This window comes from Arachis ipaensis, chromosome B7 (genome assembly GCF_059453495.1).
Source record: "Arachis ipaensis isolate K30076 ecotype BB chromosome B7, ASM5945349v1, whole genome shotgun sequence".
Classification (NCBI taxonomy): Eukaryota; Viridiplantae; Streptophyta; class Magnoliopsida; order Fabales; family Fabaceae; genus Arachis; species Arachis ipaensis.
The window spans coordinates 122,475,405-122,495,270 of record NC_142442.1 but is presented as its reverse complement, the minus strand read 5'-3'; the positions used below and the strand labels follow the sequence as shown (position 1 = coordinate 122,495,270).

The 19,866-nt window shown below is 40.0% G+C and overlaps 1 non-coding gene across 1 annotated transcript; it reads left to right on the top strand.

The window, feature by feature from the left end:
• The first annotated feature begins 4,403 nt into the window (after nucleotides 1–4,403).
• On the top strand, nucleotides 4,404–4,510 carry LOC148553957 (small nucleolar RNA R71). Its single transcript, XR_015893361.1, has one exon. It is a non-coding gene; the product is annotated as a small nucleolar RNA R71 (small nucleolar RNA).
• Nucleotides 4,511–19,866: the final 15,356 nt, after the last annotated feature.

The following is a 19,866-nucleotide window of genomic DNA, read 5'->3' as shown; positions in this document are numbered from 1 at the left end:
TACTATGAACTCTCACCCCTTTGGCTATGAGTCTGGTTACAATTATATTGCAGGAAGAGGAAATTACAATAAGAACAGGCATCAAGGTTGGAACAATCAAAGATGGGAAGAGCCACAAGGATTTGATCAACCCTCATGGCAACAACCACCTCCAATGGACTATCAACAACCACCACAATATGCTTATAAACCCTCTCCTCAACAGGACTTTGGACCACCATACTCACAAGCCCCTTTTCACCATTCACCTCCATATGACCCTAACCCGTATCCACCATATAAACCACCTTATGAGCCAAATGAACCCTCCTATCCATCCCAAACCTCCATGGAGAAAGAACTTACCGATCTAAACTCTACTATACAAGCTCTCGTCGCCAAATCGGACCACCAAATACCTTCAATAATTAACCCTCAAGCTATAGTGCACTTTCTTTTCAGCCACAGAATGATCTCTCTATCCCATCACCACCATCCATGGAAGAGCACTCACATCCATCAATCCAAGAGCAACATGATCCCAATGATGCTATTAACATGGAACAAGAGAGAAGGGATCATCTTCGCGAATCCATACTTCATAAGGAGCTAGAGGAGGCCCTAAAGGTGAAGGTAGTAAAGACCCTTGAAGATGAAAGAACAGTTGAAAGGAGTTGTCATGGAAAGAAAATCATCAAGGATGAGTACGATTTTATATTAAAACTACTGGACAAAGCAGTAATTATTGAAGAGGAAAAAGTGGTTGAAGACTTGCGAGATGCTGAACCTCCATGGGAAAGTCAAGACATAGAGCCTCCTTCCAAGACGGTTGCATTTGATGTTGAGGAGGGTGTACAACCTCCAAGGCATACCCTGGTTGAAAACTTGGAAGAGGTTGATCAAGAGATGGAGATTCTAGAAAAAGAGGCACAACCTCCCATGCCCTTGGTGAGAAATGAAGAAGAGATTGAATTAACTGCAATTTGGGGTGCATCATCTTCTTCCTGTGGGATCCTTGAGAGGTGGTCAGTCACTTTGTTCTCTGCTCTACTCATATCTTTAATTTCAATATCAAACTCTTGGAGAAGCAGGATCCACCTTATTAGTCTAGGCTTGGACTCTTGTTTGGTAAGCAAGTATTTGAGTGCTGCATGATCAGTGAATACAATTACTTTGGAGCCAATAAGATATGATCTAAACTTATCAAAAGTAAAGACAATGGCAAGTAATTCCTTTTCTGTAGTGGTATAGTTTCTTTGATTCTCATTGAGGAATTTGCTAGCATAGTAAATAACATGCACCAATTTGTCCATCCTCTGTCCTAAAACAGCACCAATAGCAAAGTTAGATGCATCACACATTAGTTCAAAGGGAAGATCCCAGCAAGGTGGTGCTATGATAGGTGCAGAGGAGAGTTTGTTCTTAAGCTCTTCAAAGGCTAGCATGCAATCTTTATCAAAAGCAAAAGGTACATTAGAGACAAGTAGGTTACTTAAAGGTTTGGCAACCTTTGAGAAATCTCTAATGAACCTCCTATAGAAGCCAGCATGTCCTAGAAAACTTCTAACTGCCTTGACATTGCAAGGTAGAGGTAACTTTTTAATAGCCTTGTCCACCTCTATGCCTCTTTTTGAGATTTTGTGGCCAAGAACCACCCCCTCTGTAACCATAAAGTGACATTTTTTCCAGTTCAAAACAAGGTTGGTCTCTTGGCATCTCTTTAGCACCAAGGCTAAGTGGTGCAAGCAGTTAGAATATCAATCACCAAATATAGAAAAGTCATCCATAAACACCTCAATGAATTTCTTAATCATGTCTGAAAATATGGAGAGCATGCACCTTTGGAATGTTACAGGTGCATTGCACAATCCAAAGGGCATTCTCCTATAAGCAAAAACACCATATGGACAAGTAAATGAGATTTTTTCCTGGTCCTTGGGGTCTACAACAATTTGGTTGTAACCAGAATAACCGTCCAAGAAGCAATAATACTCATGTCCTGCCAATCTTTCAAGCATCTAATCCATGAAAGGTAGGGAGAAGTGATCCTTCTTGGTGGCCTCATTAAGCTTCCTATAATCGATGCACATGCGCCAACCGATCACTGTTCTTGTAGGTATCAGTTCATTCTTCTTATTTGGTACAACAGTGATCCCTCCTTTCTTTGGGACTACTTGCACTGGGCTTACCCAAGGGCTGTCTGAGATAGGATAAATCACCCTAGCTTGCCACAGTTTCAGCACCTCTTTTTGAACCACTTCATTCATGGTTGGGTTCAGCCTTCTTTGTTGCTATCTTGAGGGCTTGGCTCCTTCTTCAAGTAGGATTTTGTGCATGCACATTGAAGGACTAATTCTCTTCAAGTCTGCAAGTGTCCATCCTATAGCATCTTTATGTTATCTCAGCACTTGGAGAAGCTCCTCTTCTTGTTCCTTACTCAAGCTTGAATTGATGATCACTGGGTAAGTGTTGTTGTCACCTAAGTATGCATACTTCAAGCTTCGAGGCAGGGTCTTCAGCTCTAGTTTTGGTGCTTCCACTTCCTTGTTGTCTTTGTGGTTCAGCATGATCGATTTCTCTGTGATTTCTTGTGGCATTTTTTCACCTAATACTTGTTGTTCCAGCTCCATAATCTCTTCACATTGTTCTTCCTCCAATACTCCTTGGACTATCTTCTCTATGGTATCTACCATCATGAACTCTCCTATGGATTCTTTGGGGTAACTCATTGCCTTGAACACATTGAAGACCATCTTCTCTTCATGCAACCTCAAGACTGGTTCCCCTTTTTGGATATCAATAATGGCTCCAGCAATAGCTAGGAATGGCCTTCCTAGGATGATTGATGTGTTGGCTTCTTCTTCCATATCTAGAACAATGAAGTCAGCTGGAAAAATAAACTCTCCCACTTTCACCAACAAGTCCTCCACCACCCCATGAGGGAATTTGAATGTTCTGTCAGCCAATTTGAGTGCCATCCTTGTTGGTTTGGCTTCCTCAATCTTCATCCTCCTCATCATAGCCAGGGACATGAGATTGATACTTGCTCCCAGGTCACACAATGCTTTTTCAATGGTGATATCACCTATGATGCATGGAATTTGAAAACTCCCAAGGTCTTTCATTTTCTGGGGGAGTTTCTTTTGTATGATAGTACTGCATTCCTCAGTTTGCACTATGGTTTCCTTCTCTTCCCAATTCCTCTTTCTTGCCATCAGTTCTTTTAAAAATTTGGCATAGAGAGGCATTTGCTCTAATGCCTCAGCAAAGGGTATGTTGATTTGGAGCTTCTTGAAGATTTCTAGGAACCTTGAGAACTGGTTCTCTCTTCTATCTTTCCTTAGCCTTTGTGGATAGGGTGCTTGTGGCACATATGGCTTTAGGACTGGCATTGATGAGGATGGTGCAGGGGTCTCTTCTTCTTTCTTGTTTTCAGGCTCCTTCGCAGCTTCTTTTTCTTGATTGCTTTGATTTTGGGATGCCTCTTCTACAACTTTTCCTCTTCTAAGTGTGATGGCTTTGCATTCCCCTCTTGGGTTGACCATGGTATCACTGGAAAATATATGTGTGGGCATTAGAATTTGCTTAGATAAGTTCGCTAGTGTGCTTCCAATTTTGAAATTGCTGCGCCTTGATTCTTTATGTTTGATCTGCACTCTTCTTGGTTGGCATCCATCTTTCTTTCAGCCTGTATTTGTCTTTCCAAAACATTGGAAATAGCTCCTGTCAGCTGTGATGACATCTGTGCTATTGCAGCCTCCATTCTTTCAAAATTGCTTTTGATCTCACATGGCTGCATGGTCAAGGTTGATGTTTCTTGGTGGTGGTTGTTGTGTGGTTGTTGGGTGGATTGGTATGATGTATTTTGTGCATTTTTGTAGGGTCTGTTGTTGCTTGCTTGATGGTTGGAGTTATGGTTGTTGTATTGGTTGGATTGGTATGGTTTGTTATGGTCTTGGTTATGGCTTTGTTGGTTTCTCCACCCAAAGTTTGGGTGGTTCTTCCAACCTGGGTTATATGTCTTGGAGTTTGGGTCATATGGTGGTCTAGAAGAGTTGTTCAAGTAATTCGCCTGCTCCCATTCACTTTCAACTTCTGGGGTATCTTCTTCCTGTGATGGTGCTTAAGCTTGGACAGCTGAAACTTGGCCAATCTCCATCCTCTTTGTTAGGGCTGCTAGTTGTGCTGCAATCATCTTGTTTTGTTCTAACAAGGCATCCATAGGATTTAGCTCTAACACTCCTTTCTTTTGAGATCTTTCTGAAGTATAGAAATATTCATTTTCAGCTACAGTCTCTATGACATCTATGGCTTCTTCAATGGTTTTCTTCTTGTTGAGTGAACCCCCTGAAGAATGGTCCACAGCCTTCTTTGCTTCATATGATAGCCCTTCATAGAAAATGTGAAGTTGAACCCATTCGTTGAACATATCTGGAGGGCACTTTCTTGTCAAGTCTTTGAACCTCTCCCAAGCTTCATAAAGTATTTCACCATCTTGATGTCTGAAAGTTTGCACCTCAGCTCTCAGTCTGTTGACTCTCTGTGGAAGGTAGAATCTTGCTAGAAATTGGTTTACAACCTCATCCCAAGTTGTTAGGCTCTCCTTGGGGAATGCTTCCAACCACTTTGCTACCTTGTCTCTGAGTGAAAAAGGGAACAAGAGTAGCTTGTAGGTGTCAGGATGTACACCATTGGACTTTACAGTGTCACAAATCTTCAAGAGTGTAGTGAGATGTTGGTTTGGGTCCTTCTGAGCCCCCTCCATATGAACAATTATTCTGAACAAGTGTGATGAGTTGAGGTTTCAACTCAAAGTTGTTAGCACGAATTGTTGGTTTGAGAATGCTGTTGCCACATTTTCCTGGATTTAGGTTGATGTAAGAGCCTAAGACTCTCCTCTCTTGCCCAATATGATTGCCAGCATCCACTCCAACATGGTCTTGTACCTCTCCTTCCATAGTTGCTCCTAGATCTTCCTCTACTACTTTCTCTCCAACTATGCCTTTACCTTTTGCTTCCCTCCTTAATCTAAGGAGGGTCCTCTCAGGTTCACTATCGAAGGTGGATGAAGTTTCTCCCCTTCTACCTGTCATACATTCAACAAACAGCAAGCAGAGGGCAAGTGAAGGAATCACTCTTGTTAAGATTAATGGTTAGCTTGGTTGATGCAATTAATCAAACAGTTAGAAGAATGGAAATATGAACAATGAATAACTAAAATCCAAAATAAAATCAAAATAAAATAGAACAGATGAAGAATTAAAGAACTAAAAAAATGACAAGGTAATTAAAATGCTTAATCTAGCTCTCCAATCAATTTAATCATTGTCAAATTCAAACCAATCCCCGCAACGGCGCCATAAAACTTGATGACCAGAATTCACACCCCATATAAAAATGATGAATCCGTTCTTTTGGCAAGCGCACCAAAAATTATCGTCAAGTAATAACCCACAGTGGAGTGGGATCGTATCCACAGAGATTGGTAGATTTGAGCAACTTTAATTGATTGATGAATTAGTCAAGCTAAGCAAAATAAATTGTGATTGCAGAATTGTAAATGGGCAGAAACATAAATGGCTCAAAAGTAAATATAAGCAGTAAAGTGCAGAAAAGAAAATGGCAATAATGTAAAGTGCAGAAATGTAAATGACTTAATTGTAAATGGGAATGAGGATTTACAGAATGTAAATGAAGCTATAAAGAAAGTGGAAGATAAGAATAAGGGAATTCATTGAGATCAGGAGATGTTGTCTCTTTGGATTAAATCCAGCTCATATCCTCCTTAATCATGCAACTCATTGACCTCTTGGCAATCATGATTGATTGAGCCCCAATCCCTTGGTGACTCAATCTCTCAAATCTTGATCAATAGCCAAATCCTTGGTCTAATTGCTCATGAAGAGAGATATGCTTGGTCCCTGATTATACCACACATCATCATAGGTCCAAGTAGAGGGAGGATTATATGTCACCATATCCAAACACCAAAACCCAGATCCTACTCAAGTGTGAGAAGGGATTTCTAGCATGGTTTCATGTTTCCTTTTCCAAGGTTCCCATGAAACCCATTTTGCATTCAACTCCTTTTCCAGGGTGATTGAACACTATCATTAAAACGAAATTCCTTCTAGCAAATCAAAGAGAAGATGAAAAGAAGAAGAAATTCACTATCATTAATCCATCAAGTACAACAGAGCTTCCTCTCTCAATGAGAGAGAATTTAGCTACTCATAGCTCAGAGAAAAGTACAAGAGATGGAAGAGATGATAAAGTGAAAAGTAAATCTAGCTATAACTAATAGCTCAACTGCTTAACCCCTGTCTCAGTACTTTCAGGGGTTATTTATACTACTCCTATCACTAGAAAATAAAGAAAATACAAAAGTGAAAAGAAAAATACAATTTGGAGGGAAAAGAAACTCAATAGGCATGATCTTCCAGCTGGCGTGTGACTGGCGCTTCAGTGGCATGCAACGCCCTGCTCTAAATTTGGCTTGGCGTGCCACGCTCAACTCCTCAAGTGGCACTCCCTACTTCATAGGCATCCCTGGCGTGCCTGGTACACGGAATCGTGATCTCACACTTTTCTCAGACCTCCGTGCAGCTGACCAGCAAGTACACTGGGTCGTCCAAGTAATAAACCTTACGTGAGTAAGGGTCAATCCCATGGAGATTGTTGGCTTGAAGCAAGTTATGGTCATCCTTGTAAATCTCAGTTAGGCGGATTCAAATGGTTATGAGGTTTGAATAATTAAAAGATAAATAAAACATAAAATAAGATAAAGGTACTCATGTAATTCATTGGTAGGAATTTCAGATAAGCGTCTGGAGATGCTTTGTTGCTTCTGAACCTCTGCTTTTCTATTGCCTTCTTCCAACCACGTGTTACCTCTTTCCATGGCAAGCTGTAAGATCCTCTCAGTGAAAATGGTCCTCTACGGTTTCTGCACGGCTAATCAACTGTCGGATTTCTCGTCTCGGATGAAAAATACCAGGTACAGCTACCGCATGGCTAATCATCTGTCGGTTCCCACTAGCGTCGGAATAGGATCCATTGATCCTTTTGCACACTGTCACTTGCGCCCAACATTCGCAGGTTTGAAGCTCTTTACAGTCATCCCTTCCCGGATCCTACTCGGAATACCACAGACAAGGTTTAGACTTTCCGGATCCCAGGAATGCTGCCAATTGTTGTAGCCTATACCACGAAGATACTAATCTCACGGACTCGGTCTGTGTATTAGATATCTAAGAGAATATACTCCGGCTGTCGTCCAATGACTATGTTGAACATCATGTAGACCGCTTTGTGGTTGTCAGGCACGCGATCTTGTCTAAGCGAGTAACGAAGATTGGATGATTGTCCCGGGTCACCCCTTCTTTCTGACTTAACTGAATTAAGTACGTGAGTATATCTTGGAGAAGAAGTAGGCGTGAATTGAATAGAAAACAGTAGTAATTGCATTAATTCATGAAGAACAGCAGAGCTCCACACCTTAATCTATGGGGTATAAAAACTCCACCGTTGAAAATACATAAGTGAAAAATGTCTAGGCATGGCCGAATGGCCAGCCTCCAAACATGAAGATACAAGTTCCAAAATTGGTCAAAAGACGTAAAATAAATCTCTAAAAGTAGTTTATATACTAGACTAGTAACCTAGGGTTACAGAAAATGAGTAACTAAGTGCAAATAGTGCAGAAATCCACTTTTGGGGCCCACTTGGTGTGTGCTTGGGCTGAGCATTGAAGCTTTTTCGTGCATAGGCTGTTCCTGGAGTTAAACACCAGCTTTGGAGCCAGTTTGGGCGTTTAACTCCAATTCTGGTGCCAGTTTGGGCGTTTTACGCAAAGATGTTTTAGGTTGACTTTGAACGCCAGTTTGGGCCATCAAATCTCGAGCAAAGTATAGACTATTATATATTTCTGAAAAGTCCAGGATGTCTACTTTCCAACGCAATTAAGAGCGCGCCAATTGGACTTCTGTAGCTCCAGAAAATCCACTTTGAGTGCAGGAGGGTCAGAATCCAACAGCATCTGCAGTCCTTTTTCAGCCTTTGAATCAGATTTTTGCTCAGGTCCCTCAATTTCAGCCAGAAAATACCTGAAATCATAGAAAAATACACAAACTCATATTAAAGTCTAGAAATGTGATTTATGAATAAAAAATAAAAATATAATGAAAATAATTAAAATATACTAAAAACTATATAAAAACAATGCCAAAAAGGGTATAAATTATCCACTCATCACAACACCAAACTTAAATTGTTGCTTATCCCCAAGCAACTAAAAAAAAAATAGGATAAAAAGAAGAGAAAATATAATAAATTCCAAATATCAATGAAGCTCATTTCCAATTAGATGAGCGGGGCTAGTAGCCTTTTTGCTTCTGAACAATTTTGGCATCTCACTTTATCCTTTGAAGTTCAGAATGATTGGCATCCATAGGAACTTAGAATTCAGATAGTGTTATTGATTCTCCTATTTCAGTATGTTGATTCTTGAACACAACTACTTTATGAGTCTTGGCCGTGACCCTAAGCATTTTGTTTTCCAGTATTACCACCGGATACATAAATACCACAGACACATAACTGGGTGAACCTTTTCAGATTGTGACTCAGCTTTGCTAGAGTCCCCAGTTAGAGGTGCCCAGAGCTCTTAAGCACACTCTTTTTGCTTTGGACCACGACTTTAACCACTCAGTCTCAAGCTTTTCACTTGGACCTTCATGCCACAAGCACATGGTTAGGGACAGCTTGGTTTAGCCGCTTAGGCCAGGATTTTATTCCTATAGGCCCTCCTATCCATTAATGCTCAAAGCCTTGGATCCTTTTTACCCTTGCCTTTTGGTTTAAAGGGCTATTGGCTTTTTCTGCTTGTTTTTTCTTTTTCTTTATTTTTTTCGCCATTTTTTCTTTTTTTTTTTCTGCAAGCTTTTCACTGCTTTTTCTTGCTTCAAGAATCAATTATATGATTTTTCATATTATCAAATAACATTTCTCCTTTTTCATTATTCTTTCAAGAGCCAACAATTTTAACATTCATAAACAACAATATCAAAAAATATGCACTGTTCAAGCATTCATTCAGAAAACAATAAGTATTACCACTACATCAAAATAATTAGATTATTTTCAAGATGTAATTGGAAATTGATGTACTTCTTTTTTGTTTTCAAAAAACATTTTTTCATTTAAGAAAGGTGAAGGATTCATAGGACATTCATAACTTTAAGACATAGACACTAAACACTAATGATCATGTAATAAAGACACAAACATAGACAAAACATAAAGCATAATTTTCGAAAAACAGAAAAATAAGAACAATGAAATTAAAGAACGGGTCCACCTTAGTGATGGCGGCTAGTTCTTCCTCTTGAAGATCTTATGGAGTACTTGAGCTCCTCTATGTCTCTTCCTTGCCTTTGTTGCTCCTCTCTCATGGCTCTTTAGTCCTCTCTTATTTCATGGAGGATGATGGGATGCTCTTGGTGCTCCATCCTTAGTTGCCCTATGTTAGAACTCAATTCTCATAAGGAGGTATTGATTTGTTCCCAATAATTGTGTGGAGGAAAGTGCATCCCTTGAGGTATCTCAGGGATTTCTTGATGAGGAACTTTCTCATGCTCTTGTTGAGGTCCATGAGTGGGCTCTCTTGTTTGCTCCATCATTTTCTTAGTGATGGGCTTGTCTCCTTCAATGAGGATGTCTCCCTCTATGGCCATTCCAACTGAATTGTATAGGGTACAAATGAGATGAGGGAAGGCTAACCTTGCCAAAGTGGAGGGCTTGTCCGCCACCTTGAAGAGTTCTAGGGACATGATCTCATGAACTTCTACTTCCTCTCTGTTCATGATGCTATAGATCATGAAAGCCCGGTCTATTGTAACTTTAGACCAGTTGCTAGTAGGAATGATAGAGCGTTGGATGAACTCCAACCATCCCCTAGCCACGGGTTTAAGGTCAAGCCTTCTTAGTTGAACCGGCTTGCCTCTTGAGTCTCTCTTCCATTGAGCTCCTTCCACACAAATGTCCCTAAGGACTTGGTCCAACCTTTGATCAAAGTTGACCCTTCTAGTGAAAGGGTGAGGATCTCCTTGCATCATTGGCAAGTTAAATGCCAACCTCACATTTTCCAGACTGAAATCCAAGTAATTCCCCCGAACCATTGTAAGCCAATTCTTTGGGTTCGGGTTCATACTTTGATCATGGTTCTTAGTGATCCATGCATTAGCATAGAACTCTTGAACCATTAAGATTTCGACTTGTTGGATTGGGTTGGTGAGAGTTTTCCAACCTCTTCTTTGAATCTCATGTCGGATCTCCAGATATTCACTCTTTTTGAGCTTGAAGGGGACCTCGGGGTTCACCTTTTTTTTGCTACAACTTCATAGAAGTGGTCTTGATAGACCTTTGAGATGAATCTCTCCATCTCCCATGACTCGGAGGTGGAAGCAATTGCCTTCTCTTTCCTCTTTCTAGAGGTTTCTCCAGCCTTAGGTGCCATTAATGGCTATGGAAAAACAAAAAGCAAGGCTTTTTTCCACACCAAACTTAAAAGGTTTACTCGTCCTCGAGCAAAACAAGAAAGAAAAGAGTAGAAGAAGAAGAAATGGAGGAGATGGAGGGAGGTGAGTGATTCGGCCAAGGGGGAAAGAAGTGTTTGTGATATGTGAAAGTTGAGGGAGTGAGGAGCAGTATTTATAGGGTAGGAGGAAGAGGGTTTGAATTTGAATGGTGAGGTAGGTGGGGTTTATGATGGATGGATGTGAGTGGTGAAGAGGATATGGGGAATAGGGTAGGATTTGATAGTGAAGGGTATTTGGAGAAGAGTTATTGATGGGATTGGTCAAGGGTATTTGGGGAAGAGTGTTATGGAAAGGTGTGAAGAGGAGAGAAGAAGAGGTGGGGTAGGTGGGGATCCTGTGGGGTCCACAGATCCTGAAGTGTCAAGGAATTCTGCTCCCTGCACCAATCTGGCGTTCAAAAGCCCATTCTGTGGCAATCTTGGTGTTTAACGCCAACTCTGCTACCTTTCCTGGCGTTATACGCCACTCTGCTGCCTATTTCTGGCGTTAAACGCCAGCCAGATGCCCATTTCTGGCGTTTAACGCCAGCCAAATGCCAGACAACCCTTTCTGGTGTTAAACTCCAGAGTGCTGCCCATTCTGGCATTTAACGCCCAGAATGCTGCCAGGCTGGGCGTTAAATGCCCATTCTGCTATCCTTACTAGCGTTTAATTGCCAGTAAGCCTGTCTTCTAGGGTGTGCTATTTTTGATGTTGTTTTTCATTCTGTTTTTGATTTTTCATTTGTTTTTGTGACTTCACATGATCATCAACCTAAAGAAAACATAAAATAACAATGAAAAATAAATAAATATAATTAAATAACATTGGGTTGCCTCCTAACAAGCACTTCTTTAATGTCAATAGCTTGACAATGAAGCTCTTAGAGAGCTTCACAGAGACTCAGAGCTTAATGGTGGCCTCCCAACACCAAACTTAGAAGTTGAGTGTGGGGGCTCTGTTTGACTCTGTGTTGAGAGAAGCTTTTCATGCTTCCTCTCCATGGTTACAGAAGAAGATCCTTGAGCCTTAAACACAAGGTAGTCCTCATTTAATTGAAGGACTAACTCTCCTCTGTCCACATCAATCACAGCTCTTGCTGTGGCTAGGAAGGGTCTTCTAAGGATGATGGAGTCCTTTTCATCCTTCTCAGTGTCTAGGATTATGAAGTCATCAGGGATGTAAAAGCCTTCAACCTTCACTAAGACATCCTCTACACTCCATAAGCCTGTTTCCTTGATTTGTCTGCCAATTCTAGTGAGAATTTAGCAGCTTGTACCTCAAAGATCCCTAGTTTCTCCATTACAGAGAGTGGCATGAGGTTTATTCCTGACCCCAGGTCACACAGAGCCTTGTCAAAGGTCATGGTGCCTATAGTACATGGTATTAAGAACTTTCCGGGATTCGGTTTCTTCTGAGGTAACTTTAGTTGCCCCAAAGCATTCAGTTCATTGATGAGCAATGGAGGTTCATCCTCCCAAGTCTCATTACCAAATAACTTGGCATTTAGCTTCATGATTACTCCTAGATACTGAGCAACTTGCTCTTCAATAATATCTTCATCCTCTTCAGAGGAGGAATACTCATCAGAGCTCATGAATGGCAACAGTAAGTTCAGTGGAATCTCTATGGTCTCTATGTGAGCCTCAGATTCCTTTGGTTCCTCATTGGAAAACTCTTTAGTGGCCAGTGGACGTCCATGGAGGTCTTCCTCACTGGAAATCACTGCCTCTTGACTCTCTCCAGGTTCGGCCGTGTGGGGTATATTGATGGCCTTGCACTCTCTCTTTGGATTCTCTTCTGTATTGCTTGGGAGAGTATTGGGAGGAGTTTCAGTCACTCTTTTACTCAGTTGACCCACTTGTGTCTCCAAATTTCTTATGGAGGGCCTTGTTTCAGTCATGAAACTGAGAGTGGTCTTAGATAGATCAAAGACTATGGTTGTTAAGTAAGAGTGGCTCTGCTTAGAATTCTCTGTCTGTTGCTCAGAAGATGATGGAAAAGGCTTGCTATTGCCAAACCTATTTCTCCCACCATTATTATTAAAGCCTTGATTAGGCTTCTGTTAATCCTTCCATGAGAAATTAGGATGATTCCTCCATGAAGAATTATAGGTGTTTCCATAGGATTCTCCCATGTAATTCACCTCTTCCATTGCAGGATTCTCAGGGTCATAAGCTTCTCCTTCAGGGGAGGCTTCTTTAGTACTGCTGGATGCAGCTTGCATTCCAGTCAGACTCTGAGAAATCATATTGACTTTCTGAGTCAATATTTTATTCTGAGCCAATATTGCATTCAGAGTATCAATCTCAAGAACTAATTTCTTCTGAGTTGTCCCATTATTCACAGGATTTCTTTCAGAAGTATACATGAACTGGTTATTTGCAACATTTTCAATGAGTTCTTGGGCTTATGCAGGCGTCTTCTTCAGATGAAAAGATCCTCCAGTAGAGTTATCCAATGACATCTTGGACAATTCAGATAGACCATCGTAGAATATACATAAGATGCTCCATTCTGAAAGCATGTCAGAAGGACACCTTCTGATCAGTTGCTTGTATCTTTTCCAAGCTTCATAGAGGGATTTACCTTCCTTCTGTCTGAAGGTTTGGACTTCCACTCTAAGCTTGCTCAATTTTTGAGGTGGAAAGAATTTGGCCAAGAAAGCATTGACCAACTTTTCCCAAGAGTTCAGGCTTTCTTTAGGTTGTGAGTCCAACCATATCCTAGCTCTGTCTCTTACAGCAAAGGGGAAAAGCATAAGTTTGTAGACCTCAGGATCAACCACATTGGTCTTAACAGTGTCACAGATTTGCAAGAATTCAGCTAAGAACTGATGAGGATCTTCCAATGGAAGTCCATGAAACTTGCAATTATGCTCCATTAGAGAAACTAATTGAGGCTTAAGCTCAAAGTTGTTTGCTCTAATTGTAGGAATTGAGATGCTTTTTCCATAGAAGTCAGAAGTTGGTGCAGTAAAGTCACCAAGCATCTTCCTTGCATCTCCACCATTGTTATTGGGTTCGGCCATCTCTTCTTCTTTTTCGAAAAATTCTGTCAGGTCCTCTCCAGAGTGTTGTGCTTTAGCTTCTCTTAGCTTCCTCTTTAGAGTCCTTTCAGGTTTCGGATCAGATTCAACAAGAATATTCTTATCCTTGCTCCTGCTCATATGAAAAAGAAGAGAACAGAAAAGAATAGGAATCCTCTATGTCACAGTATAGAGATTCTTTTATGTGAGTAGCAGAATAGAAGAATAGAATGAAGAAGGGAGTAGAAGAAGAATTCGAACACAAAGAGAGGGAGAGGGTTCGAATTTTTAAGAAGAGAAGTGTTAGTAAATAAATAAAATAAATAGAAAGAGATGAGAGAGAGTGTGTGTATTCGAATATTAGTTTAAAATAGAAAAAATATTTTTGTTTTTATTTTAATTAGAAGTTAGAATTCGAAATTTAAGAAGAGAAATAAAAGTAATTTGAAAACTAAATAAATTAATTAATTAAAAAGATTTTTGAAAAAAAGTTGTTAGTTGGTTTTCGAAAATTAGAGAGAGAGAAAAATAGTTAGGTAGTTTTGAAAAAAGATATGATTGAAATATAAAAAAACTTTTAAAATCAAACAAAAAGTCAAGTAGTTAATTGAAAAAGATTTGAAAATCAATTTTGAAAAGATAAGAAGTTAGAAAAAGATTTTGAAATTAAGTTTTGAAAAAGATATGATTGAAACCTTATTTTGAAAAAAAAATTGAAAAGAAAATTAAAAAGATTTGATTTTTGAAATTAAAGTTGATTACTTGACTAACAAAAAACTAAAAGATATGATTCTAGAATTTAAAGATTGATCCTTTCTTAATAGGCAAGTAACAACTTGAAAATTTTTTGAATCTGAACATTAAATTATTAGCATTAATTATGAAATAAAATAAGAAAAATATTTTGAAAATTTATTTAAGAAAGAATTCGAAAATATTGAAAGAAATTTGAAAAATATTTTAAAAGATAGAATTTTTAATTTGAAATTTTGACTTGACTAATAAGAAACAACTAAATTTTAAAATTTTATGACTAAATCAATCCAAAATTTCGAAAATTTTGAGCAAAATAAGAAAAATATATATTTTTTTTTATTTTTGAATTTTTAATGAGGAGAGAGAAAAACATAAGAATGACACAAAACATAAAAATTTAAGATCAAAACAAAAAATGTATGCAAGAATATTTTGAATGTCAAGATGAACACCAAGAACACTTTGAAGATCATGATGAATACCAAGAACATATTTTTGAAAATTTTTAAGAAAAGAAAGACATGCAAGACACCAAACTTAAAAATTTTTAATGTGTAGACACTAATAATTCGAAAATGCATATGAAAAACAAGAAAAGACAAAAAACAAGAAAATGTAAAGATCAATCAAAGAAAATCATCAAGAACAACTTGAAGATCATGAAGAACACATGCATGAAATTTCGAAAATTTAAAGAAAATTAAAGGCATGCAATTGACACCAAACTTAAAATTTGACGCTAGACTCAAACAAGAAACACAAAATATTTTTGGTTTTTATGATTTTATTAAAATGTTTTGGATTTTTCGAAAATTATGTTGGAAAAAGAAAATAAAAAGATACAAAATTTTTAATAAGAATTCCAAGAATCATGCAATGTTAGTCTAAAGCTCCAGTCCAAAAGAATTAGACATGGCCAATGGCCAGCCAAGCTTTAGCAGAGCATTGCATAAAACAGCCAAATTGATGGGAACCAAGAAGGCTCTGCAAAGATAAGTGGAAATCTCAGTCCAAAAGATTAGACATGGCTTAACAGCCAGCCAGGCTTCAACATATCTTATGAAACTCTAGAATTCATTCTTAAAAATTCTGAAGAACAATTTTTTTTTTGAATTTTTCGAAAATTATATAATTTTTTTTTGTAAAAATTTTTTCGAAAATAAAAATAAAAATAAAATGCTTAAACATAAAATAAAATTACCTAATCTAAGCAACAAGATGAACCGTCAGTTGTCCAAACTCGAACAATCCCCGGCAACGGCGCTAAAAACTTGGTACACGGAATCGTGATCTCACACTTTTCTCACAACTCTGTGCAGCTGACCTGGAAGTGTACTAGGTTGTCCAAGTAATAAACCTTACGTGAGTAAGGGTCGATCCCACGGAGATTGTTAGTTTGAAGCAAGCTATGGTCATCGTTGTAAATCTCAGTCAGGCGGATTCAAATGGTTATGAGGTTTGAATAATTAAAAGAAAAATAAAACATAAAATAAGATAAAGGTACTTATGTAATTCATTGGTGGGAATTTCAGATAAGCGTCTGGAGACGCTTTGTTGCTTCTGAACCTCTGCTTTCCTATTGCCTTCTTCCAACCATGCGTTACCTCCTTCCATGGCAAGTTGTAAGATCCTCTCAGTGAAAATGGTCCTCTACGGTTTCTGCACGGCGAATCAACTGTCGAATTTCTCGTCTCGGATGAAAAATACTAGGTACAGCTACCGCATGGCTAATCATCTATCGGTTCCCACTAGCGTCGGAATAGGATCCATTGATCCTTTTGCACACTGTCATTTGCGCCCAACATTCGCAGGTTTGATGCTCTTTACAGTCATCCCTTCCCGGATCCTACTCGGAATACCACAAACAAGGTTTAGACTTTCCGGATCCCAGCAATGCTGCCAATTGTTCTAGCCTATACCACGAAGATACTAATATCATGGACTCGGTCCGTGTATTACATATCCAAGAGAATATACTCCGGTTGTCGTCCAATGACTACGTTGAACATCATGTAGACCACTTTGTGGTTGTCAGGCACGCGATCTTGGCTAAGCGAGTAACGAAGATTGGGTGATTGTCACGGGTCACTCCTTCATTCTGACTTAACTGAATTAAGTACGAGAGTATATCTTGGAGAAGAAGTAGGCGTGAATTGAATAGAAAACAGTAGTAATTGCATTAATTCATGAAGAACAGCAGAGCTCCACACCTTAATCTATGGGGTGTAGAAACTCCACCGTTGAAAATACATAAGTGAAAAAGGTCTAGGCATGGTCGAATGGCCAGCCTCCAAACATGAACATACAAGTTCCAAAATTGGTCAAAAGACGTAAAATAAATCTCTAAAAGTAGTTTATATACTAGACTAGTAACCTATGGTTACAGAAAATGAGTAACTAAGTGCAGATAGTGTAGAAATCTACTTCTGGGGCCCACTTAGTGTGTGTTTGGGCTGAGAATTGAAGCTTTTTCGTGCATAGGCTGTTCCTGGAGTTAAATGCCAGCTTTGGTGCCAGTTTGGGCGTTTAACTCCAATTCTGGTGCCAGTTTGGGCGTTTTACGCTAAGATGTTTTAGGCTGACATTGAACGCCAGTTTGGGCCATCAAATCTCGGGCAAAGTATGGACTATTATATATTTCTGGAAAGCTCAGGATGTCTACTTTCCAACGCAATTGAGAGTGCGCCAATTGGGTATCTGTAGATCCAGAAAAGCTACTTCTAGTGCAGGAGGGTCAGAATCCAACAGCATCTGCAGTCCTTTTTCAGCCTCTGAATCAGATTTTTGCTCAGGTCCCTCAATTTCAGCCAAAAAATACTTGAAATCATAGAAAAATACACAAACTCATATTTAAGTCTAGAAATGTGATTTTTGAATAAAAACTAATAAAAATATAATAAAAATTAATTAAAAGATACTAAAAACTATGTAAAAATAATGCCAAAAAGGGTATAAATTATCTGCTCATCAGTGCCGCGCCTTCGAGCCCAAGTGGCACGCCCAGGGTTCTTTAAGCACTTTTGTAGCCTAGCGTGCCATGCCTTCGACCTCAAGTGGTACACCCAGTCCTTCTCCCTCTTCTTCTTGCTTTTGGAAAGTTGAACTAGCGTGGCACGCCCCAGGGTCTTGCGTGCCACGCGCATTTGTGTGCTTGGCTCCTTCGTTGGCGTGCGACGCCCAGAACTCAAGTGGCACGCCCAGGTCTTCTTCTTGTTGATGGGTGATGTTGGCGTGCCATGCTTGAGGCTCAAGTGGCACGCTGAAGTGAGAAATGGTAGCTGGCGTGCCACGCCTTCGATACCAAGTGGCACGCCCATATGGTTGGCCTCCTAACTCCTCCTCTGGAAAATATAACTTGCGTGCCACGCCCAGTATTTTGCCTTGGTCCAGTGGCTGGCGTGCCACGCCTGGCTCTTCAAGTGGCACGCCAAAGTGACAATTTGAAGCTGGCGTGCCACGCCTTCGATACCAAGTGGCACACCCAGCCTTTTGGGTCTTCAATGTTGCTCTCTGGAATCTTGTACTGGCGTGCCACGCGTTGATGCTCAAGTGGCACGCCCTTTCAGTGTGATACTTTTCAGCATGGCATGCCACGCCTGGCTCTTCAAGTGGCACGCCCAAGAGATGATCCCTTCTGCATGGATGAACTGGCGTGCCACGCCCCATGGTTCAAGTGACACGCCCATAGTATGTGATGGGTTAGGCATGCCATGCCCCTTTAGTAGTCTTCATTATTACTCTCTGGAAAATTACACTGGCGTGCCATGCCTAGCTTCTGGCGTGCCACGCCCATGCAATTCCTTCAATCATGCTCCTCTAGCAATCATAGCTGGCGTGCCACGCCCAGTTCATGGCGTTCCACGCCCATATAGATAGCTTGAGGATCCTTTCTGGAATTTAGTACTGGCGTGCCATGCCCAGTTCCTGGCGTTCCACGCCCATATCTTTTTGTGGCGTTTGCTCCAAGTGGTACGCCAGTTTCAGACGCCCAGCTTGTTTTGTTGTTTTCTTCCCCTTTTTGATGTCTTTTTCACCTGAAATTCAGCACAAACCCATTTCAAAGCAATGTACCATAATATTCATCAAATAATGCATGAATTGCAATGATCAAATGAGATTATGCTCTTTTATGGTTCTTTTTATGCAAGAAAAAGGGTAGATGATGCAAGTCATCAGGGGCTCAGATCTTCACCCTTCATAGTGAACTTTCTTCCTGTACTCTCATGAATTAATTCAACATGCTCCAGAGATAGGATTTTGTTTACAGTGTGTGGTATGACTGGATTTCTTGTAAAGACAACTCCCATTCCAGGTGAAAAGTCTTCAGTAGGAATTTTCTTGTTCCTCCAGCCCTTGGGTACTTTCTTCTTGATACCTCCTCCTTCAATTGTGGGTGGTGAATACCCAACACTAAACTTAGGTTTGATGTCAAGGGGATCTGTGTGGCTTTCCACTGAGAGAGAAGGTTGAAACACTAAGTGTTGTATGGTAGTACCTCCTTTATCCGAGAGAGATTGAAGTTTGGGCACGGTAAACATTATATGGTCCTCCCATAACCTCAGAACCAACTCTCCTCTCTCGACATCAATCAAGGCCTTCCTGATAGCTAGCAAGGGCCTTCCTAGGATGATGGAGTCATTCTTGTCCTCTCTAGTGTCAAGTATCACGAATTTTGCAAGGATGTAAAGGTCTTCAACCTTTACAAGGAAGTTCTCCACCATTCCAAATGCTTGCATCAGGGACTTGTCTACCATCTTCAGTGAGATCCTTGTGGGCTGCACCTCTTAAATCCCTAACTTCTTTATCACAGAGAGGGGCATCAGATTTATGCTTGATCCGAGGTCGCATAATGCCTTTTCAAATGTAATGGTCCATATAGTGCAGGGAATCAGGAAGCTTCCAAGATCTGACATTTTCTGAGGTATCTTTTGCACTAGTGCACTGCAGTCCTTGGTCAGCACCACAAACTCATCTCCCCTCAGGGCTTTCTTCTCAGAAACTGCATTTTTCAAACAAGCCATATAGGGAGGTTTCTTCTCTAACACCTCAGCAAAAGGAATCTTGACTTGTAACTTCTTGAAGACTGCCAAGAATTGAGCAATTTGCTCATTCTCGGTCTCCTTTTGAATGTTTAGAGGGAGTTGTGATTCAGGCTTGATGCACCACTATTTTATGATATATTTTAGACTGAATTGAGTGGGTTTGTGTCAACTTCTCTCACACTTATCCATGTAAATTGCATTTTTTCATTTCCTTCCTAATTTTGTGATATAGTTGAAAATATGTTTTCTAAGCCTTAAAATTATTAATTTTTAATTTTTTTTTTTTTACCATTCGATGCTGTGATGTGTTTGTAAAGTGTTTTCAGGTTTACAGCGCATGAATGGCTTAAAGGATGAAGAGGAGGCATGTCAAAGTGGAAGGAACACAAAAATCTAAGGAGCTGAGCAGTGAGGATCGACGCACACGCATGGCTGACGCATTCGCGTGAATTGGCATATCATACATCGACGCGTACGCGTGACA